Here is a 13,177-nt window from a genome sequence, read left to right as displayed (position 1 = left end):
GCCTATGGCAGGGAGGGACCGGCTGGCTCCTGAAAAGCTACGATAGGCAGGATGGTGACCAGACCCATGGTGGCACCAGTGCCAAGTTGGGCTGATTTGATAGTAGCAAGTGGCTCCTGCAATCTGCCATCAAAATGTTGGCAGGCGAGTTTTGTTTTCCAGGGAAAAGCGCTGTGGTTTGTGTTTGGGGGCCTGTGGCTGGGAGTGACCGGCTGGCTCCTTAGAATCCACGATACGCAGGATGGTTCCCAGACCCAAGGTGGCACCAGTGCCAAGTTGGGCTGGTTTGATAGTACCAAGTGGCTCCTGCAATCTGCCATCCAGAAGCGGGGCAGCTTACTTTTTTTTGCCAGGGAAACGGGTCGAGCTTTGTGTCTGGGGGCCTATGGCTGGGAGTGACCGGCTGGCTCCTGAAAAGCTACGATAGGCAGGATGGTGACCAGACCCATGGTGGCACCAGTGCCAAGTAGGGCTGGTTTGATAGTACCAAGTGGCTCCTGCAATCTGCCATCAAAAAGTTGGCAGGCAAGTTTTGTTTTCCAGGGAAAAGCGCCGTTGTTTTTGTTTGGGGGCCTATGGCTGGGAGTGGCCGGCTGGCTCATTAGAATCCAAGATACGCCGGATGGTTCCCAGACCTGAGGTGGCACCAGTGCCAAGTCGGGCTGGTTTAATAGTACCAAGTGCGTCCTGCAATCTGCCATCAAAATGTTGGCAGGCGAGTTTTGTTTTCCAGGGAAAAGCGCCGTTGTTTGTGTTTGGGGGCCTGTGGCTGGGAGTGGCCGGCTGGCTCCTTAGAATCCACGATACGCAGGATGGTTCCCAGACCAGAGGTGGCACCAGTGCCAAGTCGGGCTGGTTTGATACTACCAAGTGCGTCCTGCAATCGGCCATCCAGAAGCGGGGCAGCTTACTTTTGTTTGCCAGGGAAACGGGCCGAGGTTTGTGTCTGGGGGCCTATGGCTGCGAGTGACCGGCTGGCTCCTGAAAAGCTACGATAGGCAGGATGGTTACCAGACCCATGGTGGCACCAGTGCCAAGTTGGGCTGGTTTGATAGTACCAAGTGGCTCCTGCAATCTGCCATCAAAAAGTTGGCAGGCGAGTTTTGTTTTCCAGGGAAAAGCGCCGTTGTTTCTGTTTGGGGGCCTGTGGCTGGGAGTGGCCGGCTGGCTCCTTAGAATCCACGATACGCGGCATGGTTCCCAGACCAGAGGTGGCACCAGTGCCAAGTTGGGCTGGTTTGATACTACCAAGTGCGTCCTGCAATCTGCCATCCAGAAGCGGGGCAGCTTACTTTTGTTTGCAGGGGAAACGGGCCGAGGTTTGTGTCTCAGGGCCTATGGCTGGGAGTGACCGGCTGGCTCCTGAAAAGCTACGATAGGCAGGATGGTGACCAGACCCATGGTGGCACCAGTGCCAAGTAGGGCTGGTTTGATAGTACCAAGTGGCTCCTGCAATCTGCCATCAAAAAGTTGGCAGGCGAGTTTGTTATCCAGGGAAAAGTGCCGTTGTTTGTGTTTGGGGGCCTGTGGCAGGGAGTGGCCGGCTGGCTCCTTAGAATCCACGATACGCAGGATGGTTCCCAGACCAGACGTCGCACCAGTGCCAAGTCGGGCCAGTTTGATGGTGCAAAGTGGCTCCTGCAATCTGCCATCCAGAAGCGGGGTAGCTTACTTTTGTTTGCCAGGGAAACGGGCCGAGTTTTGTGTCTGGGGGCCTATGGCTGCGAGTGACCGGCTGGCTCCTGAAAAGCTACGATAGGCAGGATGGTGACCAGACCCATGGTGGCACCAGTGCCAAGTTGGGCTGATTTGATAGTACCAAGTGGCTCCTGCAATCTGCCATCAAAAAGTTGGCAGGCGAGTTTTGTTTTCCAGGGAAAAGCGCCGTTGTTTGTGTCTGGGGGCCTGTGGCTGGGAGTGGCCGGCTGGCTCCTTACAATGAACGATACGCAGGATGGTTCCCAGACCTGAGGTGGCACCAGTGCCAAGTCGGGCTAGTTTGATGGTGCAAAGTGGCTCCTGCAATCTGCCATCCAGAAGCGGGGTAGCTTACTTTTGTTTGCCAGGGAAACGGGCCGAGGTTTTTCTCTGGGGGCCTATGGCAGGGAGGGACCGGCTGGCTCCTGAAAAGCTACGATAGGCAGGATGGTGACCAGACCCATGGTGGCACCAGTGCCAAGTTGGGCTGATTTGATAGTAGCAAGTGGCTCCTGCAATCTGCCATCAAAATGTTGGCAGGCGAGTTTTGTTTTCCAGGGAAAAGCGCCGTTGTTTGTGTTTGGTGGCCTGTGGCTGGGAGTGACCGGCTGGCTCCTTAGAATCCACGATACGCAGGATGGTTCCCAGACCCAAGGTGGCACCAGTGCCAAGTTGGGCTGGTTTGATAGTACCAAGTGGTTCCTGCAATCTGCCATCCAGAAGCGGGGCAGCTTACTTTTGTTTGCCAGGGAAACGGGCCGAGGTTTTTCTCTGGGGGCCTATGGCTTGGAGTGACCGGCTAGGTCCTGAAAAGCCACGATAGGCAGGATGGTGACCAGACCCATGGTGGCACCAGTGCCAAGTTGGGCTGGTTTGATAGTACCAAGTGGCTCCTGCAATCTGCCATCAAAAAGTTGGCAGGCGAGTTTTGTTTTCCAGGGAGAAGCGCTGTGGTTTGTGTTTGGGGGCCTGTGGCTGGGAGTGGCCGGCTGGCTCCTTAGAATCCACGATACGCAGGATGGTTCCCAGACCAGAGGTGGCACCAGTGCCAAGTCGGGCTGGTTTGATGGTGAAAAGTGGCTCCTGCAATCTGCCATCCAGAAGCGGGACAGCTTACTTTTGTTTGCCAGGGAAACGGGCCAAGGTTTTTGTCTGGGGGCCTATGGCTGGGAGTGACCGGCTGGCTCCTGAAAAGCTACGATAGGCAGGATGGTGACCAGACCCATGGTGGCACCAGTGTCAAGTTGGGCTGGTTTGATAGTACCAAGTGGCTCCGGCAATCTGCCATCAAAATTTGGCAGGCGAGGTTTGTTTTCCAGGGAAAAGCGCCGTTGTTTTTGTTTGGGGGCCTGTGGGTGGGAGTGGCCAGATGGCTAATTAGAATCCACGATACGCAGCATGGTTCCCAGCCCTGAGGTGGCACCAGTGCCAAGTCGGGCTGGTTTGATACTGTCAAGTGCGTCCTGCAATCTGCCATCCAGAAGCGGGGTAGCTTACTTTTGTTTGCCAGGGAAACGGGCCGAGGTTTGTGTCTGGGGGCCTATGGCTGGGAGTGACCGGCTGGCTCCTGAAAAGCTACGATAGGCAGGATGTTTACCAGACCCATGGTGGCACCAGTGCCAAGTTGGGCTGGTTTGATAGTACCAAGTGGCTCCTGCAATCTGCCATCAAAAATTGGCAGGCGAGTTTTGTTTTCCAGGGAAAAGCGCCGTTGTTTTGTTTGGGGGCCTGTGGGTGGGAGTGGCCGGCTGGCTCCTTAGAATCCACGATACGCAGGATGGTTCCCAGACCAGAGGTGGCACCAGTGCCAAGTCGGGCTAGTTTGATGGTGCAAAGTGGCTCCTGCAATCTGCCATCCAGAAGCGGGGCAGCTTACTTTTGTTTGACAGGGAAACGGGCCGAGTATTGTTTCTGGGGGCCTATGGCTGCGAGTGACCGGCTGGCTCCTGAAAAGCTACGATAGGCAGGATGGTGACCAGACCCATGGTGGCACCAGTGCCAAGTTGGGCTGATTTGATAGTACCAAGTGGCTCCTGCAATCTGCCATCAAAAAGTTGGCAGGCGAGTTTTGTTTTCCAGGGAAAAGCGCCGTTGTTTGTGTTTGGGGGCCTGTGGCTGGGAGTGGACGGATGGCTCCTTAGAACCACGATACGCAAGATGGTTCCCAGACCAGAGGTGGCACCAGTGCCAAGTCGGGCTGCTTTGATACTACCAAGTGGTTCCTGCAATCTGCCATCCAGAAGCGGGGCAGCTTACTTTTGTTTGCCAGGGAAACGGGCCGAGGTTTGTGTCTGGGGGCCTATGGCTGGGAGTGACCGGCTGGCTCCTGAAAAGCTACGATAGGCAGGATGGTGACCAGACCCATGGTGGCACCAGTGCCAAGTTGGGCTGGTTTGATAGTACCAAGTGGCTCCTGCAATCTGCCATCAAAAAGTTGGCAGGCGAGTTTGTTTTCCAGGGAAAAGCGCCGTTGTTTGTGTTTGGGGGCCTGTGGCTGGGAGTGGCCGGCTGGCTCCTTAGAATCCACGATACGCAGGATGGTTCCCAGACCAGAGGTGGCACCAGTGCCAAGTCGGGCTGGTTTGATGGTGAAAAGTGGCTCCTCCAATCTGCCATCCAGAAGCGGGATAACTTACTTTTGTTTGCCAGGGAAACGGGCCGAGCTTTTTGTCTGGGGGCCTATGGCTGGGAGTGACCGGCTGGCTCCTGAAAAGCTACGATAGGCAGGATGGTGACCAGACCCATGGTGGCACCAGTGTCAAGTTGGGCTGGTTTGATAGTACCAAGTGGCTCCGGCAATCTGCCATCAAAATTTGGCAGGCGAGGTTTGTTTTCCAGGGAAAAGCGCCGTTGTTTTTGTTTGGGGGCCTGTGGGTGGGAGTGGCCAGATGGCTAATTAGAATCCACGATACGCAGCATGGTTCCCAGACCTGAGGTGGCACCAGTGCCAAGTCGGGCTGGTTTGATACTATCAAGTGCGTCCTGCAATCTGCCATCCAGAAGCGGGGTAGCTTACTTTTGTTTTCCAGGGAAACGGGCCGAGGTTTGTGTCTGGGGGCCTATGGCTGGGAGTGACCGGCTGGCTCCTGAAAAGCTACGATAGGCAGGATGGTGACCAGACCCATGGTGGCACCAGTGCCAAGTTGGGCTGGTTTGATAGTACCAAGTGGCTCCTGCAATCTGCCATCAAAAAATTGGCAGGCGAGTTTTGTTTTCCAGGGAAAAGCGCCGTTGTTTTTGTTTAGGGGCCTGTGGGTGGGAGTGGCCGGCTGGCTCCTTAGAATCCACGATACGCAGGATGGTTCCCAGACCAGAGGAGGCACCAGTGCCAAGTCGGGCTAGTTTGATGGTGCAAAGTGGCTCCTGCAATCTGCCATCCAGAAGCGGGGCAGCTTACTTTTGTTTGCCAGGGAAACGGGCCGAGGTTTTGTCTGGGGGCCTATAGCTGGGAGTGACCGGCTGGCTCCTGAAAAGCTACGATAGGCAGGATGGTGACCAAACGCATGGTGGCACCAGTGCCAAGTTGGGCTGATTTGATAGTACCAAGTGGCTCCTGCAATCTGCCATCAAAATGTTGGCAGGCGAGTTTTGTTTTCCAGGGAAAAGCGCCGTTGTTTCTGTTTGGGGGCCTGTGGCTGGGAGTGGCCGGCTGGCTGCTTAGAATCCACGATACGCAGGATGGTTCCCAGACCAGAGGTGGCACCAGTGCCAAGTCGGGCTGGTTTGATACTACCAATGCGTCCTGCAATCTGCCATCCAGAAGCGGGGCAGCTTACTTTTGTTTGCCAGGGAAACGGGCCGAGGTTTGTGTCTGGGGGCCTATGGCTGGGAGTGACCGGCTGGCTCCTGAAAAGCTACGATAGGCAGGATGGTGACCAGACCCATGGTGGCACCAGTGCCAAGTTGGGCTGGTTTGATAGTACCAAGTGGCTCCTGCAATCTGCCATCAAAATGTTGGCAGGCGAGTGTTGTTTTCCAGGGAAAAGCGCCGTTGTTTGTGTTTGGGGGCCTGTGGCTGGGAGTGGACGGATGGCTCCTTAGAATCCACGATACACAGCATGGTTCCCAGACCAGAGGTGGCACCAGTGCCAAGTCGGCCTAGTTTGATGGTGCAAAGTGGTTCCTGCAATCTGCCATCCAGAAGCAGGGCAGCTTACTTTTGTTTGCCAGGGAAACGGGCCGAGGTTTGTGTCTGGGGGCCTATGGCTGGGAGTGACCGGCTGGCTCCTGAAAAGCTACTATAGGCAGGATGGTGACCAGACCCATGGTGGCACCAGTGCCAAGTTGGGCTGATTTGATAGTACCAAGTGGCTCCTGCAATCTGCCATCAAAAAGTTGGCAGGCGAGTTTTGTTTTCCAGGGAAAAGCGCCGTTGTTTGTGTTTGGGGGCCTGTGGCTGGGAGTGGCCGGCTGGCTCCTTAGAATCCACGATACGCAGGATGGTTCCCAGACCAGAGGTGGCACCAGTGCCAAGTTGGGCTGGTTTGATAGTACCAAGTGCGTCCTGCAATCTACCATCCAGAAGCGGGGCAGCTTACTTTTGTTTGCCAGGGAAACGGGCCGAGGTTTGTGTCTCAGGGCCTATGGCTGGGAGTGACCGGCTGGCTCCTGAAAAGCTACGATAGGCAGGATGGTGACCAGACCCATGGTGGCACCAGTGCCAAGTTGGGCTGGTTTGATAGTACCAAGTGGCTCCTGCAATCTGCCATCAAAAAGTTGGCAGGCGAGTTTGTTATCCAGGGAAAAGCGCCGTTGTTTGTGTTGGGGGCCTCTGGCTGGGAGTGGCCGGCTGGCTCCTTAGAATCCATGATACGCAGGATGGTTCCCAGACCAGAGGTGGCACCAGTGCCAAGTCGGGCTGGTTTGATGGTGAAAAGTGGCTCCTGCAATCTGCCATCCAGAAGCGGGATGACTTACTTTTGTTTGCCAGGGAAACGGGCCGAGGTTTTTGTCTGGGGGCCTATGGCTGGGAGTGACCGGCTGGCTCCTGAAAAGCTACGATAGGCAGGATGGTGACCAGACCCATGGTGGCACCAGTGCCAAGTTGGGCTGGTTTGATAGTACCAAGTGGCTCCTGCAATCTGCCATCAAAATGTTGGCAGGCGAGTTTTGTTTTCCAGGGAAAAGTGCCGTTGTTTGTGTTTGGGGGCCTGTGGGTGGGAGTGACCGGCTGGCTCCTTAGAATCCACGATACGCAGGATGGTTCCCAGACCAGAGGTCGCACCAGTGCCAAGTCGGGCCAGTTTGATGGTGCAAAGTGGCTCCTGCAATCTGCCATCCAGAAGCGGGGTAGCTTACTTTTGTTTGCCAGGGAAACGGGCCGAGTTTTGTGTCTGGGTGCCTATGGCTGCGAGTGACCGGCTGGCTCCTGAAAAGCTACGATAGGCAGGATGGTGACCAGACCCATGGTGGCACCAGTGCCAAGTTGGGCTGATTTGATAGTACCAAGTGGCTCCTGCAATCTGCCATCAAAAAGTTGGCAGGCGAGTTTTGTTTTCCAGGGAAAAGCGTCGTTGTTTGTGTTTGCGGGCCTGTGGCTGGGAGTGGCCGGCTGGCTCCTTACAATGAACGATACGCAGGATGGTTCCCAGACCTGAGGTGGCACCAGTGCCAAGTCGGGCTAGTTTGATGGTGCAAAGTGGCTCCTGCAATCTGCCATCCAGAAGCGAGGTAGCTTACTTTTGTTTGCCAGGGAAACGGGCCGAGGTTTTTCTCTGGGGGCCTATGGCTTGGAGTGACCGGCTAGGTCCTGAAAAGCTACGATAGGCAGGATGGTGACCAGATCCATGGTGGCACCAGTGCCAAGTTGGGCTGGTTTGATAGTACCAAGTGGCTCCTGCAATCTGCCATCAAAATGTTGGCAGGCGAGTTTTGTTTTCCAGGGAAAAGCGCCGTTGTTTGTGTCTGGGGGCCTGTGGCTGGGAGTGGCCGGCTGGCTCCTTAGAATCCACGATACGCAGGATGGTTCCCAGACCAGAGGTGGCACCAGTGCCAAGTCGGGCTGGTTTGATGGTGAAAAGTGGCTCCTGCAATCTGCCATCCAGAAGCGGGGCAGCTTACTTTTGTTTGCCAGGGAAACGGGCCGAGTATTGTTTCTGGGGGCCTATGGCTGCGAGTGACCGGCTGGCTCCTGAAAAGCTACGATAGGCAGGATGGTGACCAGACCCATGGTGGCACCAGTGCCAAGTTGGGCTGATTTGATAGTACCAAGTGGCTCCTGCAATCTGCCATCAAAAAGTTGGCAGGCGAGTTTTGTTTTCCAGGGAAAAGCGCCGTTGTTTGTGTTTGGGGGCCTGTGGCTGGGAGTGGACGGATGGCTCCTTAGAACCACGATACGCAGGATGGTTCCCAGACCAGAGGTGGCACCAGTGCCAAGTCGGGCTGGTTTGATAGTACCAAGTGGTTCCTGCAATCTGCCATCCAGAAGCGGGGCAGCTTACTTTTGTTTGCCAGGGAAACGGGCCGAGGTTTTTGTCTGGGGGCCTATAGCTGGGAGTGACCGGCTGGCTCCTGAAAAGCTACGATAGGCAGGATGGTGACCAAACGCATGGTGGCACCAGTGCCAAGTTGGGCTGATTTGATAGTACCAAGTGGCTCCTGCAATCTGCCATCAAAATGTTGGCAGGCGAGTTTTGTTTTCCAGGGAAAAGCGCCGTTGTTTGTGTTTGGGGGCCTGTGGCTGGGAGTGGCCGGCTGGCTCCTTACAATGAACGATACGCAGGATGGTTCCCAGACCTGAGGTGGCACCAGTGCCAAGTCGGGCTGGTTTGATACTACCAAGTGCGTCCTGCAATCTGCCATCCAGAAGCGGGGCAGCTTACTTTTGTTTGCCAGGGAAACGGGCCGAGGTTTGTGTCTGGGGGCCTATGGCTGGGAGTGACCGGCTGGCTCCTGAAAAGCTACGATAGGCAGGATGGTGACCAGACCCATGGTGGCACCAGTGCCAAGTTGGGCTGGTTTGATAGTACCAAGTGGCTCCTGCAATCTGCCATCAAAAAGTTGGCAGGCGAGTTTTGTTTTCCAGGGAAAAGCGCCGTTGTTTGTGTTTGGGGGCCTGTGGCTGGGAGTGGACGGCTGGCTCCTTAGAATCCACGATACACAGCATGGTTCCCAGACCAGAGGTGGCACCAGTGCCAAGTCGGGCTAGTTTGATGGTGCAAAGTGGTTCCTGCAATCTGCCATCCAGAAGCGGGGCAGCTTACTTTTGTTTGCCAGGGAAACGGGCCGAGGTTTGTGTCTGGGGGCCTATGGCTGGGAGTGACCGGCTGGCTCCTGAAAAGCTACGATAGGCAGGATGGTGACCAGACCCATGGTGGCACCAGTGCCAAGTTGGGCTGATTTGATAGTACCAAGTGGCTCCTGCAATCTGCCATCAAAATTTGGCAGGCGAGTTTTGTTTTCCAGGGAAAAGCGCCGTTGTTTGTGTTTGGGGGCCTGTGGCTGGGAGTGGACGGCTGGCTCCTTAGAATGCACGATACGCAGGATGGTTCCCAGACCAGAGGTGGCACCAGTGCCAAGTTGGGCTGGTTTGATAGTACCAAGTGGTTCCTGCAATCTGCCATCCAGAAGCGGGATAACTTACTTTTGTTTGCCAGGGAAACGGGCCAAGGTTTTTGTCTGGGGGCCTATGGCTGGGAGTGACCGGCTGGCTCCTGAAAAGCTACGATAGGCAGGATGGTGACCAGACCCATGGTGGCACCAGTGTCAAGTTGGGCTGGTTTGATAGTACCAAGTGGCTCCGGCAATCTGCCATCAAAATGTTGGCAGGCGAGTTTTGTTTTCCAGGGAAAAGTGCCGTTGTTTGTGTTTGGGGGCCTGTGGGTGGGAGTGACCGGCTGGCTCCTTAGAATCCACGATACGCAGGATGGTTCCCAGACCAGAGGTCGCACCAGTGCCAAGTCGGGCCAGTTTGATGGTGCAAAGTGGCTCCTGCAATCTGCCATCCAGAAGCGGGGTAGCTTACTTTTGTTTGCCAGGGAAACGGGCCGAGTTTTGTGTCTGGGTGCCTATGGCTGCGAGTGACCGGCTGGCTCCTGAAAAGCTACGATAGGCAGGATGGTGACCAGACCCATGGTGGCACCAGTGCCAAGTTGGGCTGATTTGATAGTACCAAGTGGCTCCTGCAATCTGCCATCAAAAAGTTGGCAGGCGAGTTTTGTTTTCCAGGGAAAAGCGTCGTTGTTTGTGTTTGCGGGCCTGTGGCTGGGAGTGGCCGGCTGGCTCCTTACAATGAACGATACGCAGGATGGTTCCCAGACCTGAGGTGGCACCAGTGCCAAGTCGGGCTAGTTTGATGGTGCAAAGTGGCTCCTGCAATCTGCCATCCAGAAGCGAGGTAGCTTACTTTTGTTTGCCAGGGAAACGGGCCGAGGTTTTTCTCTGGGGGCCTATGGCTTGGAGTGACCGGCTAGGTCCTGAAAAGCTACGATAGGCAGGATGGTGACCAGATCCATGGTGGCACCAGTGCCAAGTTGGGCTGGTTTGATAGTACCAAGTGGCTCTTGCAATCTGCCATCAAAATTTGGCAGACGAGTTTTGTTTTCCAGGGAAAAGCGCCGTTGTTTGTGTCTGGGGGCCTGTGGCTGGGAGTGGCCGGCTGGCTCCTTAGAATCCACGATACGCAGGATGGTTCCCAGACCAGAGGTGGCACCAGTGCCAAGTCGGGCTGGTTTGATGGTGAAAAGTGGCTCCTGCAATCTGCCATCCAGAAGCGGGGCAGCTTACTTTTGTTTGCCAGGGAAACGGGCCGAGTATTGTTTCTGGGGGCCTATGGCTGCGAGTGACCGGCTGGCTCCTGAAAAGCTACGATAGGCAGGATGGTGACCAGACCCATGGTGGCACCAGTGCCAAGTTGGGCTGATTTGATAGTACCAAGTGGCTCCTGCAATCTGCCATCAAAAAGTTGGCAGGCGAGTTTTGTTTTCCAGGGAAAAGCGCCGTTGTTTGTGTTTGGGGGCCTGTGGCTGGGAGTGGACGGATGGCTCCTTAGAACCACGATACGCAGGATGGTTCCCAGACCAGAGGTGGCACCAGTGCCAAGTCGGGCTGGTTTGATAGTACCAAGTGGTTCCTGCAATCTGCCATCCAGAAGCGGGGCAGCTTACTTTTGTTTGCCAGGGAAACGGGCCGAGGTTTTTGTCTGGGGGCCTATAGCTGGGAGTGACCGGCTGGCTCCTGAAAAGCTACGATAGGCAGGATGGTGACCAAACGCATGGTGGCACCAGTGCCAAGTTGGGCTGATTTGATAGTACCAAGTGGCTCCTGCAATCTGCCATCAAAATGTTGGCAGGCGAGTTTTGTTTTCCAGGGAAAAGCGCCGTTGTTTGTGTTTGGGGGCCTGTGGCTGGGAGTGGCCGGCTGGCTGCTTAGAATCCACGATACGCAGGATGGTTCCCAGACCAGAGGTGGCACCAGTGCCAAGTCGGGCTGGTTTGATACTACCAAGTGCGTCCTGCAATCTGCCATCCAGAAGCGGGGCAGCTTACTTTTGTTTGCCAGGGAAACGGGCCGAGGTTTGTGTCTGGGGGCCTATGGCTGGGAGTGACCGGCTGGCTCCTGAAAAGCTACGATAGGCAGGATGGTGACCAGACCCATGGTGGCACCAGTGCCAAGTTGGGCTGGTTTGATAGTACCAAGTGGCTCCTGCAATCTGCCATCAAAAAGTTGGCAGGCGAGTTTTGTTTTCCAGGGAAAAGCGCCGTTGTTTGTGTTTGGGGGCCTGTGGCTGGGAGTGGACGGCTGGCTCCTTAGAATCCACGATACACAGCATGGTTCCCAGACCAGAGGTGGCACCAGTGCCAAGTCGGGCTAGTTTGATGGTGCAAAGTGGTTCCTGCAATCTGCCATCCAGAAGCGGGGCAGCTTACTTTTGTTTGCCAGGGAAACGGGCCGAGGTTTGTGTCTGGGGGCCTATGGCTGGGAGTGACCGGCTGGCTCCTGAAAAGCTACGATAGGCAGGATGGTGACCAGACCCATGGTGGCACCAGTGCCAAGTTGGGCTGATTTGATAGTACCAAGTGGCTCCTGCAATCTGCCATCAAAATTTGGCAGACGAGTTTTGTTTTCCAGGGAAAAGCGCCGTTGTTTGTGTTTGGGGGCCTGTGGCTGGGAGTGGACGGCTGGCTCCTTAGAATGCACGATACGCAGGATGGTTCCCAGACCAGAGGTGGCACCAGTGCCAAGTTGGGCTGGTTTGATAGTACCAAGTGGTTCCTGCAATCTGCCATCCAGAAGCGGGATAACTTACTTTTGTTTGCCAGGGAAACGGGCCAAGGTTTTTGTCTGGGGGCCTATGGCTGGGAGTGACCGGCTGGCTCCTGAAAAGCTACGATAGGCAGGATGGTGACCAGACCCATGGTGGCACCAGTGCCAAGTTGGGCTGGTTTGATAGTACCAAGTGGCTCCTGCAATCTGCCATCAAAAAGTTGGCAGGCGAGTTTTGTTTTCCAGGGAAAAGCGCCGTTGTTTGTGTTTGGGGGCCTGTGGCTGGGAGTGGACGGCTGGCTCCTTAGAATCCACGATACACAGCATGGTTCCCAGACCAGAGGTGGCACCAGTGCCAAGTCGGGCTAGTTGGATGGTGCAAAGTGGTTCCTGCAATCTGCCATCCAGAAGCGGGGCAGCTTACTTTTGTTTGCCAGGGAAACGGGCCGAGGTTTGTGTCTGGGGGCCTATGGCTGGGAGTGACCGGCTGGCTCCTGAAAAGCTACGATAGGCAGGATGGTGACCAGACCCATGGTGGCACCAGTGCCAAGTTGGGCTGATTTGATAGTACCAAGTGGCTCCTGCAATCTGCCATCAAAAAGTTGGCAGGCGAGTTTTGTTTTCCAGGGAAAAGCGCCGTTGTTTGTGTTTGGGGGCCTGTGGCTGGGAGTGGACGGCTGGCTCCTTAGAATCCACGATACGCAGGATGGTTCCCAGACCAGAGGTGGCACCAGTGCCAAGTTGGGCTGGTTTGATAGTACCAAGTGGTTCCTGCAATCTGCCATCCAGAAGCGGGATAACTTACTTTTGTTTGCCAGGGAAACGGGCCAAGGTTTTTGTCTGGGGGCCTATGGCTGGGAGTGACCGGCTGGCTCCTGAAAAGCTACGATAGGCAGGATGGTGACCAGACCCATGGTGGCACCAGTGTCAAGTTGGGCTGGTTTGATAGTACCAAGTGGCTCCGGCAATCTGCCATCAAAATTTGGCAGGCGAGGTTTGTTTTCCAGGGAAAAGCGCCGTTGTTTTTGTTTGGGGGCCTGTGGGTGGGAGTGGCCAGATGGCTAATTAGAATCCACGATACGCAGCATGGTTCCCAGACCTGAGGTGGCACCAGTGCCAAGTCGGGCTGGTTTGATACTATCAAGTGCGTCCTGCAATCTGCCATCCAGAAGCGGGGTAGCTTACTTTTGTTTTCCAGGGAAACGGGCCGAGGTTTGTGTCTGGGGGCCTATGGCTGGGAGTGACCGGCTGGCTCCTGAAAAGCTACGATAGGCAG

Source organism: Melospiza melodia, chromosome 2 (assembly GCF_035770615.1).
Source record: "Melospiza melodia melodia isolate bMelMel2 chromosome 2, bMelMel2.pri, whole genome shotgun sequence".
NCBI lineage: Eukaryota > Metazoa > Chordata > Aves > Passeriformes > Passerellidae > Melospiza > Melospiza melodia.
This window is presented reverse-complemented; position numbering follows the sequence as displayed.